At 45.9% G+C, this 22,443-nt stretch overlaps 1 long non-coding RNA gene across 1 annotated transcript; it reads left to right on the plus strand.

Moving 5' to 3' along the window:
• Positions 1-11,086: 11,086 nt before the first annotated feature.
• On the plus strand, positions 11,087-21,991 carry LOC122940480. The gene is made up of 3 exons (XR_006390304.1): positions 11,087-11,217; positions 21,662-21,805; positions 21,935-21,991. It is a non-coding gene; the product is annotated as an uncharacterized LOC122940480 (long non-coding RNA).
• The last annotated feature ends 452 nt before the right edge of the window (positions 21,992-22,443 follow it).

Raw genomic sequence — 22,443 nt, forward strand, 5'->3', positions numbered from 1 at the left:
TATGTTTATTCATATAATCAAAAGTATAATGTTTGTATACATATGGTGGATTTATTTAGTTTTAGCATAAACAAATTGATAAATCATATATATAATATTCTATGTTGGCACATGTTATAACAAGGTATTGATATACAGACGTGGACAAAATTGTTGGTACCCTTTGGTCAATGAAAGAAAAAGTCACAATGGTCACAGAAATAACTTTAATCTGACAAAAGTAATAATAAATTAAAATTCTATAAATGTTAACCAATGAAAGTCAGACATTGTTTTTCAACCATGCTTCAACAGAATTATGTAAAAAAATAAACTCATGAAACAGGCATGGACAAAAATGATGGTACCCCTAGAAAACACAGAACATAATGTGACCAAAGGGACATGTTAATTCAAGGTGTGTCCACAAATTAGCATCACAGGTGTCTACAACCTTGTAATCAGCCATTGGGCCTATATATATGGCTCCAGGTAATCACTGTGTTGTTTGGTGATATGGTGTGTACCACACTCGACATGGACCAGAGGAAGCAAAGGAAAGAGCTGTCTCAAGAGATCAGAAAGAAAATTATAGACAAGCATGTTAAAGGTAAAGGCTATAAGACCATCTCCAAGCAACTAGATGTTCCTGTGAGTACAGTTGCACATATTATTCATAAGTTTAAGATCCATGGGACTGTAGCCAACCTCCCTGGACGTGGCCGCAGGAGGAAAATTGATGACAAATCTAAGAGACGGATAATCCGAATGGTAACAAAAGAGCCTAGAAAGACTTCTAAAGAGATTCAAGGTGAACTTCATGCTCAAGGAACATCAGTGTCAGATCGCACCATCCGTCGTTGTTTGAGCCAAAGTGGACTACATGGGAGACGACCAAGGAGGACACCATTGTTGAAAACGAATCATAAAAAAGCAAGACTGGAATATGCCAAACTACATGTTGACAAGCCACAAAGCTTCTGGGAGAATGTCCTGTGGACAGATGAGACAAAAATCGAAGTTTTTGCCAAGGCACATCAGCTGTATGTTCACAGACGAAAAAATGAAGCATATCAAGAAAAGAACACTGTCCCTACTGTGAAACATGGAGGAGGCTCTGTTATGTTCTGGGGCTGCTTTGCTGCGTCTGGCACAGGGTGTCTTGAATCTGTGCAGGGTACAATGAAATCTCAAGACTATCAAGGAATTCTAGAGAGAAATGTACTAGCCAGTGTCAGAAAGCTTGGTCTCAGTCGCAGGTCATGGGTCTTGCAACAGGACAATGACCCAAAACACACCGCTAAAAACACCCAAGAATGGCTAAGAGGAAAAAATTGGACTATTCTAAAGTGGCCTTCTATGAGCCCTGACCTCAATCCTATTGAGCATCTTTGGAAGGAGCTGAAACATGCAGTCTGGAAAAGGCACCCTTCAAACCGGACACAACTGGAGCAGTTTGCTCATGAGGAGTGGGCCAAAATACCTGCTGAGAGGTGCAGATGTCTCATTGACAGTTACAGGAAGCGTTTGATTGCAGTGATTGCCTCAAAAGGTTGCGCAACAAAATATTAAGTTAGGGGTACCATCATTTTTGTCCATGCCTGTTTCATGAGTTTATTTTTTTACATAATTCTGTTGAAGCATGGTTGAAAAACAATGTCTGACTTTCATTGGTTAACATTTATAGAATTTTAATTTATTATTACTTTTGTCAGATTAAAGTTATTTCTGTGACCATTGTGACTTTTTCTTTCATTGACCAAAGGGTACCAACAATTTTGTCCACGTCTGTATATACTTGATGCCATGTGTATCCCACTAAAAGAAAATGTATTCTTCGGATATATGGAAAGCATTTACGTTGGTTTTCTGCTAATAGGATTTATTCAGAGTCACTGATATTATTTTACCCTAATGAATCAGTCATTTGGACAGTTAGAATATACTAACCCACAGTGCGAGTGTAAGGCCCATTGTATTTCTTAGCTAACCCATAAATTCAAGAGTCTGGGAAACTCATGCATTCTGGGTAAATATGATCTCCTAGGATCATTACCGTATGAGCACACCCATCCGATGTGATTGGAAAACCCTTATCTGGAAGGGTGTGATCATTTGATAAGTTTTTAAATAAGAAAGCACACATGAGAGAAAGGAGAAGAAAAAAGGAAAAAAAAGAAAGAAAGAAAGGGGTCTAGCAAGATATAAGCCATGGAGAGACATGCGATGATGGACCACCCAGCTTTCCTAGGAGCAGAAGTGAGATTCCTACTAGGACATGGTAAGAGACACAAAGAATGATATTTAATTTTATTAAGACTAATTTGATAGTGTGGGTGAAATTATACCATCTAGATTGGCGAATAAATAAATACATTTATAAATTTATCATCTTCATATTGAGATGTGGTCTTAGGATATTGTGGGGCTTCATTCTACCTGCAGAAGACTCGAGACTAATCTTTCCTGATGGATTCCCACAGGAAAGACTTGTTCCAAGTTCTTCCATTTAAAATATAATAATAGCTTTGATCATAAGATCCCCGTTATTTGTCTTAATAATCTTACCAAAGTCATATGTGTGAAAATAGTCCAGGATGGGGCGGAAGGATACAGTTATCTCTTCTAAGTTATATCCTTGATTGGATTTGCCCATGCCTGAAGTCATGTGATGTGTAGTTGGTTAGAGGGGGGCGGAATGTATTTAGCATTCTATATTGATGTCTAGGATTAGACATGCCCGTCCTGATATCATGAGGCTTTCTCTGAACAGTAATAATGTATATAAATTATGTTCCTATTTGATATCCTAACCTAATAATAGCTTGGTTATAATGTGACAAGTTATTTCCACTCACATGTATTGTTAAGCTTGTAATGCTTTATATTAACGCTATATATATTCATTTGCATTTATCATTGTGTTTATTTACTTATATATGTATATAACCTTGTAACCAATAAATCTGCATATTTTTATAATACCTGTGTATTATTGTATAATGCAGAACTACATGTTTTATCATTAACGTCATCTCACGTCAAAATAACTTATTATCTGAGGAAATAGTCGGACTCAGATGTGAATTTTATAGATTAGGTTGTCCACAATTCACCAGGTCATGATTTCAAGAATTTTTGACAAATTATATAAATTTTATTTTTTCACGGTTAATTATTTTATGACGATAATTAATAATTCTTAATTGAATTATTACTGCCCGACAGTCTGAAGAGGAGTCAGAGGAGGATGGTGCCTGGGGGGAGGAGGAGGAGCAAGAAGAGCAGGCTTTAAACTTTTCTGGGATCCCTGGTGTTGTCCGTGGATGGGGGGAGGAGACCGAGGACCACATTCTCCTGGGCGATGAGCAGGAGCCACGCCGCTCCACCGCTTCCAATTTAGTGCAAATGCTCCAGTGTTTGAAAAGGGACCCCCGTATAAAAAGCATAAAGGTCAAGAACCAGTACTACATACTTAGACCCCCGGTACAAACACAAAATGGCAGACATGATACCAGCATCACAGAGGGTTGCTAGAATGCAGCATTTTCAGGCCTTGCGTTAAGATATGCTGCATTCTGCTGTTGCAGACACTGGCAGAGGAATTTCCACCTACAGAGAAACAGTTGCGGGTACCAATCCTACCGCACATGCAAGAAGAGGGCAGTTTGAATATGTGTTGGTCACTTCGGATATGAGATCATTCTTGCTGCCAACCCATCAACAGCCGCCCTCCGGATCCAGCCTCAGGGAATGCCTAGACCGACAGGTGTCCGACTACATCGGGTTATCGGCCGATGTGGTCCCCTTGACTACTGGTTGCGCAGGCTTCACCTGTGGCCAGAGCTGGCTCAATTTGCCATGGAACTCTTGGCTTTCCCCTCGTCCAGTGTCCTGTCCGAAAGGAAATTCAGCGCAGCAGGGGGGATCGTGACCGATAAGCGCACTCACCTAGCTCACGACAGTGTAGACTACCTCACATTTCTAAAAATGAATGAGGCATGGCTCTCGGAGGAATTTAACACTTATGACGACCACGATTAATTGAATTTCACCTATTACCATTGTTTTTTTTTTCAAGAGGGGGGATTTCATTTGCCATGTTTTTGATCCAATTTTATATTTTTAGTTCTTTTAAACATATGTATTTGACATGTATTTATATTGGCCTGCAGTAAAATTTATATCCAATAACTGTCTAATATACCTCCAGCCACAGAATCACTTGATGTTTTCTGTCCGGTGAATGCCTAATGTTTGGGGCCTGTATTCTAACTGGCCAACAGTAAAACTGTTATACGCTGACCTCCTAATTTACCTCCAACCACATAATGACTTGATCTTTTCTGTACGTTGAATGCATAATTTTTGGGGCCTTTATACGTCAGATAGTGACAAAACATTGGTATTTGTTACAGAAGGACAAGATTATAGGTACATTAATGCCACAAAACCCCAAAATAACGTTTTCAAAGGCCCCGAACCTTGGTTTGAAGGTGGCCCCCACAGTTAAGAAACAACTAAATAGGGAAGCCACCATTTCAAGCTGGATAGGCCTACAAGGCTTCTTTAGGTGTGGTATCTGTAGTAATTGTAAAGTAACATCTTTTCAAAAAAGAACTAATGAACTAGTGTCTACTTATAATAATCATCGTCATCTAATTAGGGATTGCCTGACATGCAGTTCCGAAAATGTTATTTACGCTATAGAATGTCCGTGTAAACGGCTATACATTGGTAGGACAAAGAGATCGCTAAAAAAGCGAATTTCGGAACGTATAAATAATATACGGAAGGGATTTGAAAACCATTCATTATCACATCATTTCAAAATCAGCCATAACCAGGACCCCTCATGCATTAAGTTCCTTGCGATAGATAAAGTGGAAAAAGAGTGGAGAGGAGGCAATCACATAGAAAGAATGTCTAGACTCGAAACCAAGCGAATTTTTGAATTCGACACCCTGATACCCAACGGCCTTAATGCAGAATTCGAGCTCTTTGGATTTTTATGAATTCAGTGGACATCCATGTGTCGATGACAAACCGCGTGTTTGTTTCACTGCACCCGCTTTCTCCTCTACACATGGGTCTCCACGTTTACACAACCCTCAAGCCAATGTTATCTGTGCATAATATTATGAAAGTTTTCGTATTTATATCAATAATGTTTTTGGATGTTATAATAATGCAAATTTTTTATATTTTAACATTTTAATTTGAATGTTTTAACTTGCGTATTATTAGTCTATGGTGGGTACCTGTCTTTTGTCCGGTTTTAATGAATAAAGAAAAAATGCACAGGAACCGCATTAAAAACGCATATTGCTAGGGTGTGTTTTTTTTTTTTTAGGAGATACATAAGCTCAGAATATATAAATGGATGGAATTGTAGAACTATGTTGTATTGCTAAGGGTTGAAAAATACCTATTTAAGGTTGAGTTTGTTCAACATGACATTGTGAACAAGACTGAGTAATAATGATGGACACCTGAGTAAATCGACGAACAGGATCTGACGTTTTGAGGAGTGATCAATGAGACCATGGAAGATTTAGTATAAAAGAGGGTTTTTTAGAAGGATACCACTGAGGAAGGGGCAAAAACGTTGGACCCCGAAACGCGTCTGGTGCTACACCCCCCATCTTTGTACCGAAAGACCCGAGGACCTATAATCGACCATTTCAACAGACTAGAGGTGGACCTTATATCGACAAAAGTCTCTGTTATAATAACACTGCGGAACTTTCACCAAAAGGCCGAGATTCACTGGCCCAAGCAGTGACGACGAATTGATTTGCGGAGCCGTCTTCAATCTCCAGATTAAACAAGTGCTGTACGAACTTCAGGCATTTTCGGAGGAGTGAAGGCTTTTCAAGGTCTGGACGAAAACCTCAGTCGATTATAAGGTAACGAATTATTACTTGCAAGTAGCTTTGTAGCGGGACGCCGCTACCCACTTTGTTTCGGCGGGACGCCACCGTAATCCATTGGGGGACATTCAGTCTTGGTCTCAATTCATCGATACTCAGGTATATATTTCTAGAGCTGCACACAAATATCGGATGGAATAATGCATTGACTGTGTTAGTGAGGACTATCGATTATTTTGCTTTCTATAGCATCGAATACGCAGTCGATTTTTTTAGCTAGAACATTACCACTTTTATATGAATTATTGATGTTTGGTATCGATTATTTATTGATCTTTTATTGTTCAAGATTGTATATGCAAAAGAACATGGTTGTTATGACATTTTATTACACTTTATAGCCAATTTATCTGTTCTAATAAAATTATTTAATTGTTCCAACCACATGGTCACGGTTTCTTGAGTGCCCTGTATTTCATATATTTACTATTTATTTTAATTCATTGAGCGAGTGGTCTCAATTTACAGATGCACCTGGTGGTGTCCATTTCTCCTAGTGCGACATCTCATTCAAGTTATAACAAAATGTTTGAAAGAGGATGGGAAGCGAGAGAGAGAGAGGTTATATATTGTAGTAAGGCGGGTAATGACAGCCGGGGAGAGGGGCTGGAGAAGGTGTGAGGGGATAGGATCACTGCTACAGGTGGGGGGTCGAGAAGCAGAGAGAAGCCTAAAGACTTCTTCATCTGTTATAGCGTCAGAGGAGCTCGAGCACATGGAAGTGTGGGAGGGAGGAGGATCGAAACTGGTTGGGGACTGGGAAATTATTTCCTGCCGGATGTAACCGATCTTGTCTCTGTAGTAGTGTCACGGACGTTCCCGTGGCAGGTACCGAGAGATCGGAGAGACTGGCAACTCGTGGGTTAAATTGACAAGTTCACTGTGGATATTATTGTGTCTGTGTTTTGGTGAATGCCACACCCCTTGCTTCAGGTGTTGCTTGTTACTATTTTACCTCTCCCATAAGTAGCCGCTTCTCACTCTTGGAGGTGCGGTTTATAGATTTTCTTCCTGCCTTCTCACTAGCTGGTCGGCTGTACTCTGTGGCGCTTCTGGAGTTGCCAGTTTTCTACTTTCAGATAAGTCTTGTCTTTTCTTATTGTTTTGTGTTTGTTATATTCCCTGTTGTTTGTATCTGGGCCTGAGACAGAGACTTCCATTCGTCCATCTGGGGAGGAATGGGTTGTCTCTGGTCCTAACCTCATTCCAGGGCCTTATAGGGATATAAGGGCCTAGGTATCCTGCATATGAATATTCCTACCTTCAAGGTCTATTCATATTGATAGGTAGTTAGGGCCCGGATTAGGGTTGTTCCTTCCCTAGTTTCCTGGCCCAGTTACTGTTCCCCTTCCCTCCTGTGTTTAGTGTGGAGTTTTCCCCCCACACTGATCGTGACATTATAAATCGCTGAAAAGCCGTCATTTTGTTGTCTGTATCAGTTCAGCCATGGATGTTATCGCTGCACTGACTGGACAGCTATAGGGGCTAACTCTGGAGGTGGATGACCTCCGCACGACCGTCTCACAGATGTAGAAACCACTGTCGGCTGATCCTAGTAGTGGTCACCTGCAGTGATGACCAGCGAACACATGCAATCTGCCATCTTAACTGACAAGTCCGGCGAGGCACAGGTAAGTCCTTACCTGTGCCTGTGCGCGAGCCGGTCTGAAATGAAATGCGGTCTCCGGGAGCAGGCTGTTCCGAGAACGGCCCCCGGAGGCTGTTATCAGAACTGCCTGCTCCCGGAGACCGCATTTCATTTCAGACCGGCTTGCGCACAGGCACAGGTAAGGACTTACCTGTGCCTCGCCGGACTTGTCAGTTAAGATGGCAGATCGCATGTGTTCGCTGGTGAACACTGCGAACTGGCCATCACTGGTTACCTGACCTGTCCTGAACCTAAAGTTGCTCTCCCGGATAGATTCTCGGGGAAGGGGGGGGGGGGATAATTTAATTCGGCTCAGGGAAGCGTGCAAATGGCACTTAAAGTTGCGTCCACACTCATCTGGGGACGAGAGCCAGAGAGTTGCTTAAAGGGGACGCCCAGTCTTGGACTTTTAGTCTGCCGAATGGATCACAGTCTCTCTGATCAGTAGATGCATTTTTCTGAGCTTTGTCTGATCTATGATGACCCGGACTGAGCCTCCATGGCCGAGACTAAATTTACGCGGCCTGCGTCAGGAAAAGCGTTCGGTGGAGAGCTATTGTTCCGAATTTAGGAGGTGGGCTACGGATACTGAGTGGAACGATCCAGCTCTCTGCAGCCAGTTTTGTCAAGGATTATCTGAGAGGCTGAAGGACGCTTTGGCCTTTCATGAGAATCCTGAGTCTTTGGAAGCCGCTATGTCTTTGGCTGTACGTATTGATAGACACCTGAGAGAGAGATCTAAGGGCCCGCTCTCTCAGGACGTTCTATTACATAACGTACCGTATTCCTTTGACTCTTCGGGTGAAGAGACTCCTGAGCTTATACCTGGGGATGAACCCATGCACCAATATATGTCCAAACATTCAGCGGCAAAAAGAGAAATAAAAAGGGGCTTCTAAATCCCATCTGACTATCGGAGGTGTGAGTGGGGAGTCAGAGAATGTGCATTTGTCCTTTGCTGGTAGTACCCGATTTCTTCTGACTGCCGAGGTGGCGCTAGAGGAAAAGACGGTGGGAATTTAAGTGTTTAAGATATCAGATTAAGAGTGAATGACTTTCATCAAGAAGTTATCTCGTGTTTTGTCTTTGAAGGTCTCGCTGCACCTATGGGTTTACCAAGCATAATCCAACTATCGGTTGGCAAGCAGATTCTGGATGGGGGACTATTGCATTGATAATTGTCTTAATCCATCCTTTTCTGTGACTACTACTAAGGCTGTACCTTCTTTTATATCCGAGTTTGCCGATGTGTTTTCTGAGAGGGGATGTCAGGATTTACCTCCCCATCGGGAATATGATGCCCTGTCACTCTTATTCCTGGGGCTAAATTGCCTAAATCTAGGTTGTATAATCTTTCTGAACCTGAACGCCAGGCCATGAGAGAATATATTGCCGAGAGTTTGAAGAAAGGGCACATAAGACCATCCAAGGCTCCAGTGGCTGCAGGGTTCTTTTTTGTAAAAAAAAAAAAAAGGATGGAGGTCTTCGGCCATGTCTGGATTTTCGTGAAATCAATCAGATTACTGTCCGTGATCCCTACCCTCTTCCTTTGATTCCCGATTTGTTTAACCAGATTATTGGTGCCAAGGTGTTCTCCAAGTTGGACTTAAGGGGGGCATATAATCTGGTTAGGATCAAGGAAGGGATGAATGGAGGACGGCTTTTAATGAGGGATAAATGGAGGACATGACATTTTAATGATTACATCGCCGGCTCTGCTACATGGACATGACAAAGACTCAGCTGTAGTAACTGAACATTACACATACACAGCTCTGCTACATGGACATGACAGAGACTCCGCTGTAGTAACTGAACATTACACATACACAGCTCTGCTACATGGACATGACAGAGACTCCGCTGTAGTAACTGAACATTACACATACACAGCTCTGCTACATGGACATGACAGAGACTCAGCTGTAGTAACTGAACATTACACATACACAGCTCTGCTGCATGGACATGACAAAGACTCCGCTGTAGTAACTGAACATTACACATACACAGCTCTGCTACATGGACATGACAAAGACTCCGCTGTAGTAACTGAACATTACACATACACAGCTCTGCTGCATGGACATGACAAAGACTCCGCTGTAGTAACTGAACATTACACATACACAGCTCTGCTACATGGACATGACAGAGACTCCGCTGTAGTAACTGAACATTACACATACACAGCTCTGCTACATGGACATGACAGAGACTCCGCTGTAGTAACTGAACATTACACATACACAGCTCTGCTACATGGACATGACAGAGACTCAGCTGTAGTAACTGAACATTACACATACACAGCTCTGCTGCATGGACATGACAAAGACTCCGCTGTAGTAACTGAACATTACACATACACAGCTCTGCTACATGGACATGACAAAGACTCCGCTGTAGTAAGTGAACATTACACATACACAGCTCTGCTACATGGACATGACAAAGACTCAGCTGTAGTAACTGAACATCACACATACACAGCTATGCTACATGGACATGACAGAGACTCTGCTGTAGTAACTGAACATTACACATACACAGCTCTACTACATGGACATGACAGAGACTCCGCTGTAGTAACTGAACATTACACATACACAGCTCTGCTACATGGACATGACAGAGACTCCGCTGTAGTAACTGAACATTACACATACACAGCTCTGCTACATGGACATGACAAAGACTCAGCTGTAGTAACTGAACATTACACATACACAGCTCTGCTACATGGACATGACAAAGACTCTGCTATAGTAACTGAACATTACACATACACAGCTCTGCTACATGGACATGACAAAGACTCAGCTGTAGTAACTGAACATTACACATACGCAGCTCTGCTGCACACACTGATAGAATATTACACATAAACAGCTTGGTTGTATGCACATACAGCTCAACTACACAGACATTACACGGATACATCTCATTTATACAGACATTACAGGCTTACAGCTCTGCTACATACAGGCTGGAATTCCACACAGCACAGCAGAGTCTCACACACAGAGCAGAGAAACCTGGTCATGTGATCTCCATTAATCCGCCCACAATTGGTCACATGGTCATGACATCAGCACAGGTCCTGTACCTTCTTTTGCAGAGCAGCCGGACTCATCCCACAATTGGTCACATGGCCATGACATCATCACAGGTCCTGTATCTTCTGCAGCATAACCTGACTCCGCCCATACCTGATCACATGGTCATGACCTCATCACAGGTCCTGTACCTTCTCCTGCAGCACAGCCTGAAGCTTGACTCCTCCCACACATGATCACATGGTTATGACAGCATCACAGGTCCTGTACCTTCTGCAGCATAACCCGAGTCCTCCCACACCTGATCACATGGTTATGACATCATCACAAGTCCTGTACCTTCTCCTACCGCACAACCTAATGCCGGACTCCTCCCACACCTGATCACATGGTCATGACATCATCACAGGTCCTGTACCGTCTCCTGCAGCACAGCCTGACCCCTCCCACACCTGATCACATGGTCATGACATCATCATAGGTCCTGTACCTTCTCCTGCAGCACAGCCTGGAGCCCGACTACTGCATGGTGGTAGAAATTACAGCCCAGGAGGCTCCATAGTGAAGGGTTGTCAGAGGAGGACACGCCTGCCCCCAGGTAAGTGGAACACTCATCACATCCACACATATAAGGCTCCACAGCCACAGAGATACACAGCTCCATCCGCCCTTAAGGCCCAGTTCACACTGCAGTTATTTCCTTCAGTTATTGAGCCCAGACCAGTAGTGAAGCGACTCAGAGATCAGGTGTAATGGGAAGATCCGCACTTGTTCTGTGGTTTTCTCCCGCACCAGGTTTTGGCTCACAATAACTGATGGAAATAACTGATCAAATAACTGAAGTGTGAACTCAGCCTAATCTACAAACTCCAGAGAACATGAAGCAGGAGGTAAAGACGCAGCTTCTGGGGCAGGACATCAGCCTAAAGATAATAACATAACATACAAATCACAAGAGGTTGGTTCTAGTATACAATGCATTTCAAGGGCGGCCTTCCTCAGGTGCAACAAAAGCCTGGAGCAGGGGCGTTATATAGAAGACATATCCAGGAGATCTCAGAGACGTGGACTGGAGGAGGGGGCGTTATATAGAAGACATATCCAGGAGATCTCAGAGACGTGGACTGGAGCAGGGGGCGTTATATAGAAGACATATCCAGGAGATCTCAGAGACGTGGACTGGAGGAGGGGGCGTTATATAGAAGACATATCCAGGAGATCTCAGAGACGTGGACTGGAGCAGGGGGCGTTATATAGAAGACATATCCAGGAGATCTCAGAGACGTGGACTGGAGCAGGGGGCGTTATATAGAAGACATATCCAGGAGATCTCAGAGACGTGGACTGGAGCAGGGGGCGTTATATAGAAGACATATCCAGGAGATCTCAGAGACGTGGACTGGAGCAGGGGGCGTTATATAGAAGACATATCCAGGAGATCTCAGAGACGTGGACTGGAGCAGGGGGCGTTATATAGAAGACATATCCAGGAGATCTCAGAGACGTGGACTGGAGCAGAGGACGTTATATAGAAGACATATCCAGGAGATCTCAGAGACGTGGACTGGAGGAGGGGGCGTTATATAGAAGACATATCCAGGAGATCTCAGAGACGTGGACTGGAGGAGGGGGCGTTATATAGAAGACATATCCAGGAGATCTCAGAGACGTGGACTGGAGCAGGGGGCGTTATATAGAAGACATATCCAGGAGATCTCAGAGACGTGGACTGGAGCAGGGGGCGTTATATAGAAGACATATCCAGGAGATCTCAGAGACGTGGACTGGAGCAGGGGGCGTTAAATAGAAGACATATCCAGGAGATCTCAGAGACGTGGACTGGAAGAGGGGGTGTTATATAGAAGACATATCCAGGAGATCTCAGAGACGTGGACTGGAGCAGGGAACGTTATATAGAAGACATATCCAGGAGATCTCAGAGACGTGGACTGGAGGAGGGGGTGTTATATAGAAGACATATCCAGGAGATCTCAGAGACGTGGACTGGAGGAGGGGGCGTTATATAGAAGACATATCCCGGAGATCTTAGAGACGTGGACTGAAGGAGGGGGCGTTATATAGAAGACATATCCAGGAGATCTCAGAGACGTGGACTGGAGGAGGAGTCGTTATATAGAAGACATATCCAGGAGATCTCAGACATGGACTGGAGCAGGGGGTGTTATATAGAAGACATATCCAGGAGATCTCAGAGACATGGACTGGAGCAGGGGGCGTTATATAGAAGACATATCCAGGAGATCTCAGAGACGTGGACTGGAGGAGGGGACGCTATATAGAAGACATATCCAGGAGATCTCAGAGACGTGGACTGGAGCAGGGGGCGTTATATAGAAGACATATCCAGGAGATCTCAGAGACGTGGACTGGAGGAGGGGGCGTTATATAGAAGACATATCCAGGAGATCTCAGAGACGTGGACTGGAGCAGGGGGCGTTATATAGAAGACATATCCAGGAGATCTCAGAGACGTGGACTGGAGGAGGGGACGCTATATAGAAGACATATCCAGGAGATCTCAGAGACGTGGACTGGAGCAGGGGGCGTTATATAGAAGACATATCCAGGAGATCTCAGAGACGTGGACTGGAGGAGGGGGCGTTATATAGAAGACATATCCAGGAGATCTCAGAGACGTGGACTGGAGCAGGGGGCGTTATATAGAAGACATATCCAGGAGATCTCAGAGACGTGGACTGGAGCAGGGGGCGTTATATAGAAGACATATCCAGGAGATCTCAGAGACGTGGACTGGAGCAGGGGGCGTTATATAGAAGACATATCCAGGAGATCTCAGAGACGTGGACTGGAGCAGGGGGCTTTATATAGAAGACATATCCAGGAGATCTCAGAGACGTGGACAGGAGGAGGGGGCGTTATATAGAAGACATATCCAGGAGATCTCAGAGACGTGGACTGGAGCAGGGGGCGTTATATAGAAGACATATCCAGGAGATCTCAGAGACGTGGACTGGAGCAGGGGGCGTTATATAGAAGACATATCCAGGAGATCTCAGAGACGTGGACTGGAGCAGGGGACTGGAACGCCCAAAACATAAGAATTCATCCTTTTCTAACAATCGCTAAAAACATGACTGGATAAAATGAGTGGCCCTACAAGAAGAGGATCACACCCCAAGGATATATAAATACAGGACACGGGGCTGAAGTTGGTTTCTTATTCAGAAGTTGCAGTGAGCGTCCCGAGGGGAAATCAGGTGAAAGCGGCATTAAAATACAAAAGACGGGCACAAAATGGGCAGAAAAGTGTGATTTAAAGACTGAAATGGATTCGGGCACTGATCTCACACCGGTGACATACAGAGGGTGGTGCCCGCACCGTATACAGGGGAGTTCGGCCCAAACAGGTTCTGGGCACAAGGACTGGCAGCAAAGTGGACAGACGGACACTGTCACTGATCTCAATAAGTAACTGGTGTTTTTAAAGGGTTAAATGAATATGTGCCGGGCTGAACTGAAATGTATATGATGTGGGGCATCACCCTCTGTGTGTTGGCAGTGTGAGATCTGTGGCCGAATTCATTTAACACTGCGGATGACACTGTTTTCGGGGTGCTGCGGATGACACTGTTTTGGGGGCGCTGCGGATGACACTGTTTTGGGGGTGCTGCTGATGACACTGTTTTGGGGGTGCTGCTGATGACACTGTTTTGGGGGCGCTGCGGATGACACTGTTTTGGGGGCGCAGCGGATGACACTGTTTTGGGGGCGCTGCGGATGACACTGTTTTGGGGGCGCTGCGGATGACACTGTTTTGGGGGCGCTGCGGATGACACTGTTTTGGGGGCGCTGCGGATGACACTGTTTTGGGGGCCGCTGCGGATGACACTGTTTTGGGGGCCGCTGCGGATGACACTGTTTTGGGGGCCGCTGCGGATGACACTGTTTTGGGGGCCGCTGCGGATGACACTGTTTTGGGGGCCGCTGCGGATGACACTGTTTTGGGGGCCGCTGCGGATGACACTGTTTTGGGGGCCGCTGCGGATGACACTGTTTTGGGGGCCGCTGCGGACGTCACTGTTTTGGGGGCCGCTGCGGACGTCACTGTTTTGGGGGCCGCTGCGGACGTCACTGTTTTGGGGGCGCTGCGGACGACACTGTTTTGGGGGGCGCTGCGGATGACACTGTTTTGGGGGCCGCTGCGGATGACACTGTTTTGGGGGCCGCTGCGGATGACACTGTTTTGGGGGCCGCTGCGGATGACACTGTTTTGGGGGCCGCTGCGGATGACACTGTTTTGGGGGCCGCTGCGGATGACACTGTTTTGGGGGCCGCTGCGGATGACACTGTTTTGGGGGCCGCTGCGGATGACACTGTTTTGGGGGCCGCTGCGGATGACACTGTTTTGGGGGCCGCTGCGGATGACACTGTTTTGGGGGCCGCTGCGGATGACACTGTTTTGGGGGCCGCTGCGGATGACACTGTTTTGGGGGCCGCTGTGGATGTCACTGTTATGGGGGGGGGGCGCTGTGGATGTCACTGTTATGGGGGTCTGTGTAGATGACACTGTTATGGGGGTCGGTGTGAAGCCGGTAATTCTGCTCGTAGATGATAAATATGATATAACGGCTCCAAAAAGATATAAATAAATAGAGAATTACTAATAATGAAGAAGAAGTGCGCAGGTCTCCAGTGTGAGGCGCTGACGAGACAGTAATCATAGAACGGCGAAAGGAAATTCACAAGTAAAGTGACTGAAATAAACAATAGTAAAATCACCAACCCATATGACAGACATCTGTAGGGGATGTGTCCTCCCTGACGTGCGTTTCAGCTGCTGCCTTCATCTTGGGGTTGGCGCTGCTGTGTGTGAGAAGCCTTTTATAGCCGTGTATAATATACAGGACATGTAAAATATGAGAGTGAAACTGGATCGCACATCCTCAATACTGTGCTTTTATCTAATAACCGATAATATCGCTACTCGGTGCAATTTATCGTAAACCTACCCCTATGTTGCATACTGTACATGAGGCACTGGTACACAATTTGATCAAAAAGCAAAGGTCCACTCACCACGAGAAGGTTGCCTCCCTGAGTGGGAACCTACTATAAATTAGGCGCGGCGCTGCGTGGTGACCACCGGCGCCGCAGCACTGCACCAACATGCAGCGGGACCCAGCAGCCAAACAAACGAGTTTAGTTAGATCAAAGCAAAGCATTGTGGATGTGCGATCCAGTTCTGGTTTTCTCCCCCTGATATATGCATGTTGGATCTTTCTAGGGCTGCAGCTAACGATTATTTGAATAATCGATTAGTTGCCGATTAATTTCTACGATTAATCGGGAAAAACGACAAAATTACAAAACAGAGGTTTATATGATCTTACTTGAAAAATTATGTTCAAAGGCCATATTAAAACAAATTGTGGACGACACTATTATGGGGGATCTGTGGACGACACTATTATGGGGGATCTGTGGACGACACTATTATGGGGGATCTGTGGACGACACTATTATGGGGGATCTGTGGACGACACTATTATGGGGGATCTGTGGACGACACTATTATGGGGGATCTGTGGACGACACTATTATGGGGGATCTGTGGACGACACTATTATGGGGGATCTGTGGACGACACTATTATGGGGGATCTGTGGATGACACTATTATGGGGGATCTGTGGACGACACTATTATGGGGGATCTGTGGACGACACTATTATGGGGGATCTGTGGACGACACTATTATGGGGGATCTGTGGACGACACTATTATGGGGGATCTGTGGACGACACTATTATGGGGGATCTGTGGACGACACTATTATGGAGAGGGGGATCTGTGGACGGCGCAGTTATGGAGAGGGGGATCTGTGGACGGCGCAGTTATGGAGAGGGGGATCTGTGGACGGCGCAGTTATGGAGAGGGGGATCTGTGGACGGCGCAGTTATGGAGAGGGGGATCTGTGGGCGGCGCAGTTATGGAGAGGGGGATCTGTGGGCGGCGCAGTTATGGAGAGGGGGATCTGTGGGCGGCGCAGTTATGGAGAGGGGGATCTGTGGGCGGCGCAGTTATGGAGAGGGGGATCTGTGGGCGGCGCAGTTATGGAGAGGGGGATCTGTGGGCGGCGCAGTTATGGAGAGGGGGATCTGTGGGCGGCGCAGTTATGGAGAGGGGGATCTGTGGGCGGCGCAGTTATGGAGAGGGGGATCTGTGGGCGGCGCAGTTATGGAGAGGGGGATCTGTGGGCGGCGCAGTTATGGACAGGGGGATCTGTGGGCGGCGCAGTTATGGAGAGGGGGATCTGTGGGCGGCGCAGTTATGGAGAGGGGGATCTGTGGGCGGCGCAGTTATGGAGAGGGGGATCTGTGGGCGGCGCAGTTATGGAGAGGGGGATCTGTGGGCGGCGCAGTTATGGAGAGGGGGATCTGTGGGCGGCGCAGTTATGGAGAGGGGGATCTGTGGGCGGCGCAGTTATGGAGAGGGGGATCTGTGGGCGGCGCAGTTATGGAGAGGGGGATCTGTGGGCGGCGCAGTTATGGAGAGGGGGATCTGTGGGCGGCGCAGTTATGGAGAGGGGGATCTGTGGGCGGCGCAGTTATGGAGAGGGGGATCTGTGGGCGGCGCAGTTATGGAGAGGGGGATCTGTGGGCGGCGCAGTTATGGAGAGGGGGATCTGTGGGCGGCGCAGTTATGGAGAGGGGGATCTGTGGGCGGCGCAGTTATGGAGAGGGGGATCTGTGGGCGGCGCAGTTATGGAGAGGGGGATCTGTGGGCGGCGCAGTTATGGAGAGGGGGATCTGTGGGCGGCGCAGTTATGGAGAGGGGGATATGTGCACTGTTATGGGCATAACAGTGCACAGATCCCTTTCCTCATAGCAGTGCCATAGACAGATCCTCCCCCCTCCCCATAACAGCCCCGGCCCCGATGCTTAGTCGGACTAATCACTGCATCTTTATTTTACCTTTTACAATGACGTTCTAGTAGCAGGCAGAGCGGACGGCGGCGTAACGTCACTCACTCACGTGACGCACCTGCTCCGCCCACTTCATGAATGAAGGAGGCGGAGCAGGCGTGTCACATGAGTAAGTGACGTTGCGCCGCCGTCCGCTCTGCCTGGCTGTTACAGGAGCGTCATTGTAAAAGGTAAAATAAAGATGCAGCGACCGCCCGCATAGCAACGAATCAGCGATTATTCGATAACTGGATTCGTCGACAACAAATTCAGTTATCGATTACATCGATTAATCGTTGCAGCCCTAGATCTTTCTTCTTTACTACTGGTATCAGCACTCTTCCCATTCGGCACAGGTGGTTTTAATTTCGCAGAAGTCTGCATATAAGTGGTCATTGACCTGTAGCTCCTGATAGCAATGGACATGTTGTGTTAGACAACTGTTCACATGGTGCAGTGCTGTGTGCTGGCCTTTGTTTTTGTGGCGCTGTGCTGGTGGGTTGGTGGCACCTAGTGCCAGGGGTGGCATTGTCATACAGCAGAGGTGCTGTTTGACTCCTGGGTTCTGCCGCCTACTAGGGCAGTGCCGCTTTATCACCGCATTGCGCTGCGCCGTTTTGTCAGAGTAGGTTCCACTCAAAGAGGCGACCTTGGCGTGGTGAGTGGGCTCATGCCTTTTGATCAGAATGTACACTAATGCCTCTTGTACAGCATGTAGTATGGGGCGCTGTACACTTTAATATTGCGCTAAGAAGTGAGCTTAATTAGATCTAAGCATAGAGTTTCTACCCTTGATGTATAATATACAGTGCCTTGCAAAAGTATTCTCCCCCTTGACTTTTTTCATGTTTTGTTACATTACAGCCTTAAGGTCAATGTTTTGTTAATCTGAATTTTATGTGATGGATCAGAACACAATAGTCTAAGTTGGTGAAGTGAAAGGAGAACAATATATAAATAAATCCATTGTTTAGAAATAGAAAACAGAAAATGGTCATGTGCGTATGTATTCACCCCCTTTGTTAGGAAGCCCATAAAAAGCTCTGGTGACACCTATTACCTTCAGAAGTCACATAATTAGATTGCACACAGGTGGACATCATGTCACTAAGTGTCACATGATCTGTCATTACATATACACACCAGAGCCGGCAACACCTAAGCAAGAGGCATCACTAACCAAACACTGCCATGAAGACCAAGGAACTCTCCAAACAAGTTAGGGACAATGTTGTTGAGAAGTACAAGTCAGGGTTAGGTTATAAAAAAATATCCAAATCTTTAATGATCCCCAGGAGCACCATCAAATCTATCATAACCAAACATTGGCACAACAGCAAACCTTCCAAGAGACGGCCTCCCACCAAAACTCACGGAGCGGGAAAGGAGGGCATTAATCAGAGAGGCAGCACAGAGACCTGAGGTAACCCTGGAGAAGCTGCAGAGTTCCACAGCAGAGACTGGAGTATCTGTACATAGGACGACAATAAGCCGTACGCTCCATAGAGTTGGGCTTTATGGCAGAGTGGCCAGAAGAAAGACATTACTTTCAGCTAAAAACAAAAAGGCATGTGGGAGACTCCCAAAATGTATGGAGGAAGGTGCTCTGGTCTGATGAGACCATCAAAGAAAACGCTATGTCTGGCGCAAACCCAACACATCACATCACCCAAAGAACACCATCCCCACAGTGCGACCTGGTGGTGGCAGCATCATGCTGGGGGGACTGGGAAACTGGTCAGAGTGGAGGGAAAGATGAATGGTGCTAAATACAGGGATATTCTTGAGCAGAACCTGCACCACTCTGTGTGTGATCTGAGGCTAGGATGGAGGTTCACCTTCCAGCAGGACAATGACCCCAAACACACGGCTAAAGCAACACTGGAGTTGTGGTTTAAGGGGAAACATGTAAATGTGTTGGAATGGCCGAGTCACAGCCCAGATCTCCATCCAGTAGAAAATCTGTGGTCAGACTTAAAGATTGCTGTTCACAAGCGCAAACATCCAACGTGAAGGAGCAGGAGAAGTTTTGCAAGGAGGAATGGGCAAAAATCCCAGTGGTAAGATGTGGCAAGCTCATAGAGACTTATCCAAAGCGACTTGGGGTTGTGATTGCCTCAAAAGGTGGCTCTACAAAGTACTGACTAGGGGGGTGAATAGTTATACACATTGACTTTTTCAGTTATTTTGTCCTATTTGTTGTTTGCTTCACAATAAAAAAACAAACCTCTTCAAAGTGGTGGGCATGTTCTGTAAATTGCAAATCCTCAAACAATCCATGTTAATTCCAGGTTGTGAGGCACCAAAATGTGAAAAAAGTCAGGGGGGTGAATACTTTTGCAAAGCACTGTAATACTCTCCACTTATTTATGTGGAGCATGCGCATGCACTCAGGAAGGAAACCCTGTCCCCGGCGACAAGAGGAAACGCAGGAAGCAAGGAGGGGAGTGGGACAGGAAGTGGTGGTCTCGTGCTCACCACGCCAGCACAGGGGAGGAGGAGCCAAGCAGAGTGCAGCGCATGCGCACATGAGGAGGAGTATTAATGCTCCATATTGGAGAAGGGCAGAATGACCCAGGGAAACAGGGAGAGATTCTGGAATTCCTTGTATTTCTTCATTCAATCCCTCCAGTGTCAGAGTCCGCATCCTGACCCTCCAGAAGTCTTCTCCACCGATCAGCCGTGCAGACCCATCTCCAACCATGTAGGTATCAAACCGCCATCTTTATTATGACGGACAAACTGCGGTTAGATTTCCCTGCATTAACCCCTTCAGAAAAAAAATTGAAAAATTCAGTTTTCAGAATGTTAATTTCTCAGCTTTTCCGGCAGATAGTGATACCTCGTAAACCAGTTATTACTCTACATCCCCCATATGTCTGCTTTATGTTCCTCATTCTGTAAGTGTCATTTTTTTTTAGAACAGTTTTAGAAGTTTAGAAACAATTCTTATAATTTTTACGCAAATTTTCCAAACCAACTTTTTAAAGGGGTTCTCCGGGCTATTAATATTGATGACCTATCCTCAAGATAAGTCATCAGTATCGGATTGGTGGGGATTCGCCATCCGGCACCCCCGGAGCTCAGCTGTATGAGGAGAAGGCGCGCGCCGTCTCCTGTCCTGCTCGCCGCTGTCATGTCTATGGCAAGCAGGAAGAGAGACGGGAGGCGGCAGGCGCGCACAGCGCGTGCCTTATCTTCATACAGCTGATCGCCTGGGGTAGCCGGGTGTTGGGGCCCCCCCCCCCCCCCGCCCCGATCTGATATTGATGACCTCCGCTCACCTATGATCTTGATGCGGTGCTGGTTCCTATAGTTCTCCCATATGCCGGCACACTTACTTGCGCGTGTGTAGTAGGGATACAGGAACGCCAACTTCTGCTGTTTCAGTGTCCGGAATGGTATGAAGGATACGTTTATTCCTTTCAATAGGTTGGTGCCGTGATTACACTCGATGGATTAATACCGCAGTTACACCAGACGCATTTCGAAACTGTACGTTTTCTTCCTCAGTGGTTGCAATAGTATAAAAATGAGGGACCAATCGCTCCTTATCCGGAGCTGTGCTGATACCAGAACCTGGGCCGGACCAGGTCAGACTGTTCTTGTAGTATTCTAGTCATTCACAATGCACACCCTGCGGTTTCTTCAGTTGTTCTGTAAACCAACAAATGAAACCTACAAATGATGTAGATTATAAAATCCAATATATAGAAAATACTAAACATCCAAGTTGTTTAACAAGTCATAAAACTGGGAATAAAGAAATCTAGAATAAAATAGACACATGTAGTGTAAAAGGGCTAATGTGGTCTTCATTCCGGGGTGTTAGTTCGCTCTGCAGGTCTGTCTGCATTTTATTCTATATATTTTTATTCCCAGTTTTATGACTTGTTGATCAACTTATGTTTTGTATTTTCTATATATTGGATTTTATGACCTATCATGAAACTGCCTTGACCTCACACGTGTTTCGATCCATATAAAAAGAGAGAACACAACATCTACACTTTATTATCTCCTCCGATGTCTCCTCTTATCTCCAGTTATTGTATTTTACAAGGATGTTTCATCGTCTCATCTTCTCTCCATTCAGGTTCCTACAATATAGGATCTGCTAAGTGGAGATCTTCTATATAAGATCCTTCTCCTGATTGACCCGTCAAGAATGGACAGGGACAAGATGGTGGAGAGGATAATAAATCTCACCCTAGAGATCCTCTTCCAGCTTACTGGAGAGGTGAGAGATTCTGATGATGTCACATTACATCATCTTATCTATGTTACTAACAGATGGACATGACTGGAGAGGTGAGGGACTCTGGAGATGTATGGAGTGATAGTTATTACTGTGTCTCTCCATAACCAGGACTACACAGTAGTGAAGAAGACCTCTAGTGAGCACTGTCAGGACCCTGTGTCTGAAGGTTGGGGAAGAACCCTGAGCCCAATCATGGAGCCTCCACCTCACCCCCTGATACATGAGGAAGTCAATAGAGAGAAGATCCTAGAACTCGCCAACAAGATGATTGAGCTGCTGACTGGAGAGGTGGGAATGCTGGGACATTATACAGGAATGCTATGAAGGGATCTGGGTGATGACTGTATCATTGTGTTGTCAGGTTCCTATAAGGTGTCAGGATGTCACCATCTATTTCTCCATGGAGGAGTGGGAGTATTTAGAAGGACACAAAGATCTGTACAAGGACGTCATGATGGAGGATCTCCGGCCCCTCACATCACCAGGTAATAGACATGACTAAATCCACATGTCCTCTCGTTATCTGTATGTAAGGCATGAATTCAGTCACTGGATGTGTTTCCTACTGTTGGAAATTGGCCTCAACAACACAACATGTCTTGAAGAAACTTCTTCCT

This window comes from Bufo gargarizans, chromosome 6 (genome assembly GCF_014858855.1).
Source record: "Bufo gargarizans isolate SCDJY-AF-19 chromosome 6, ASM1485885v1, whole genome shotgun sequence".
NCBI classification, from domain to species: Eukaryota; Metazoa; Chordata; class Amphibia; order Anura; family Bufonidae; genus Bufo; species Bufo gargarizans.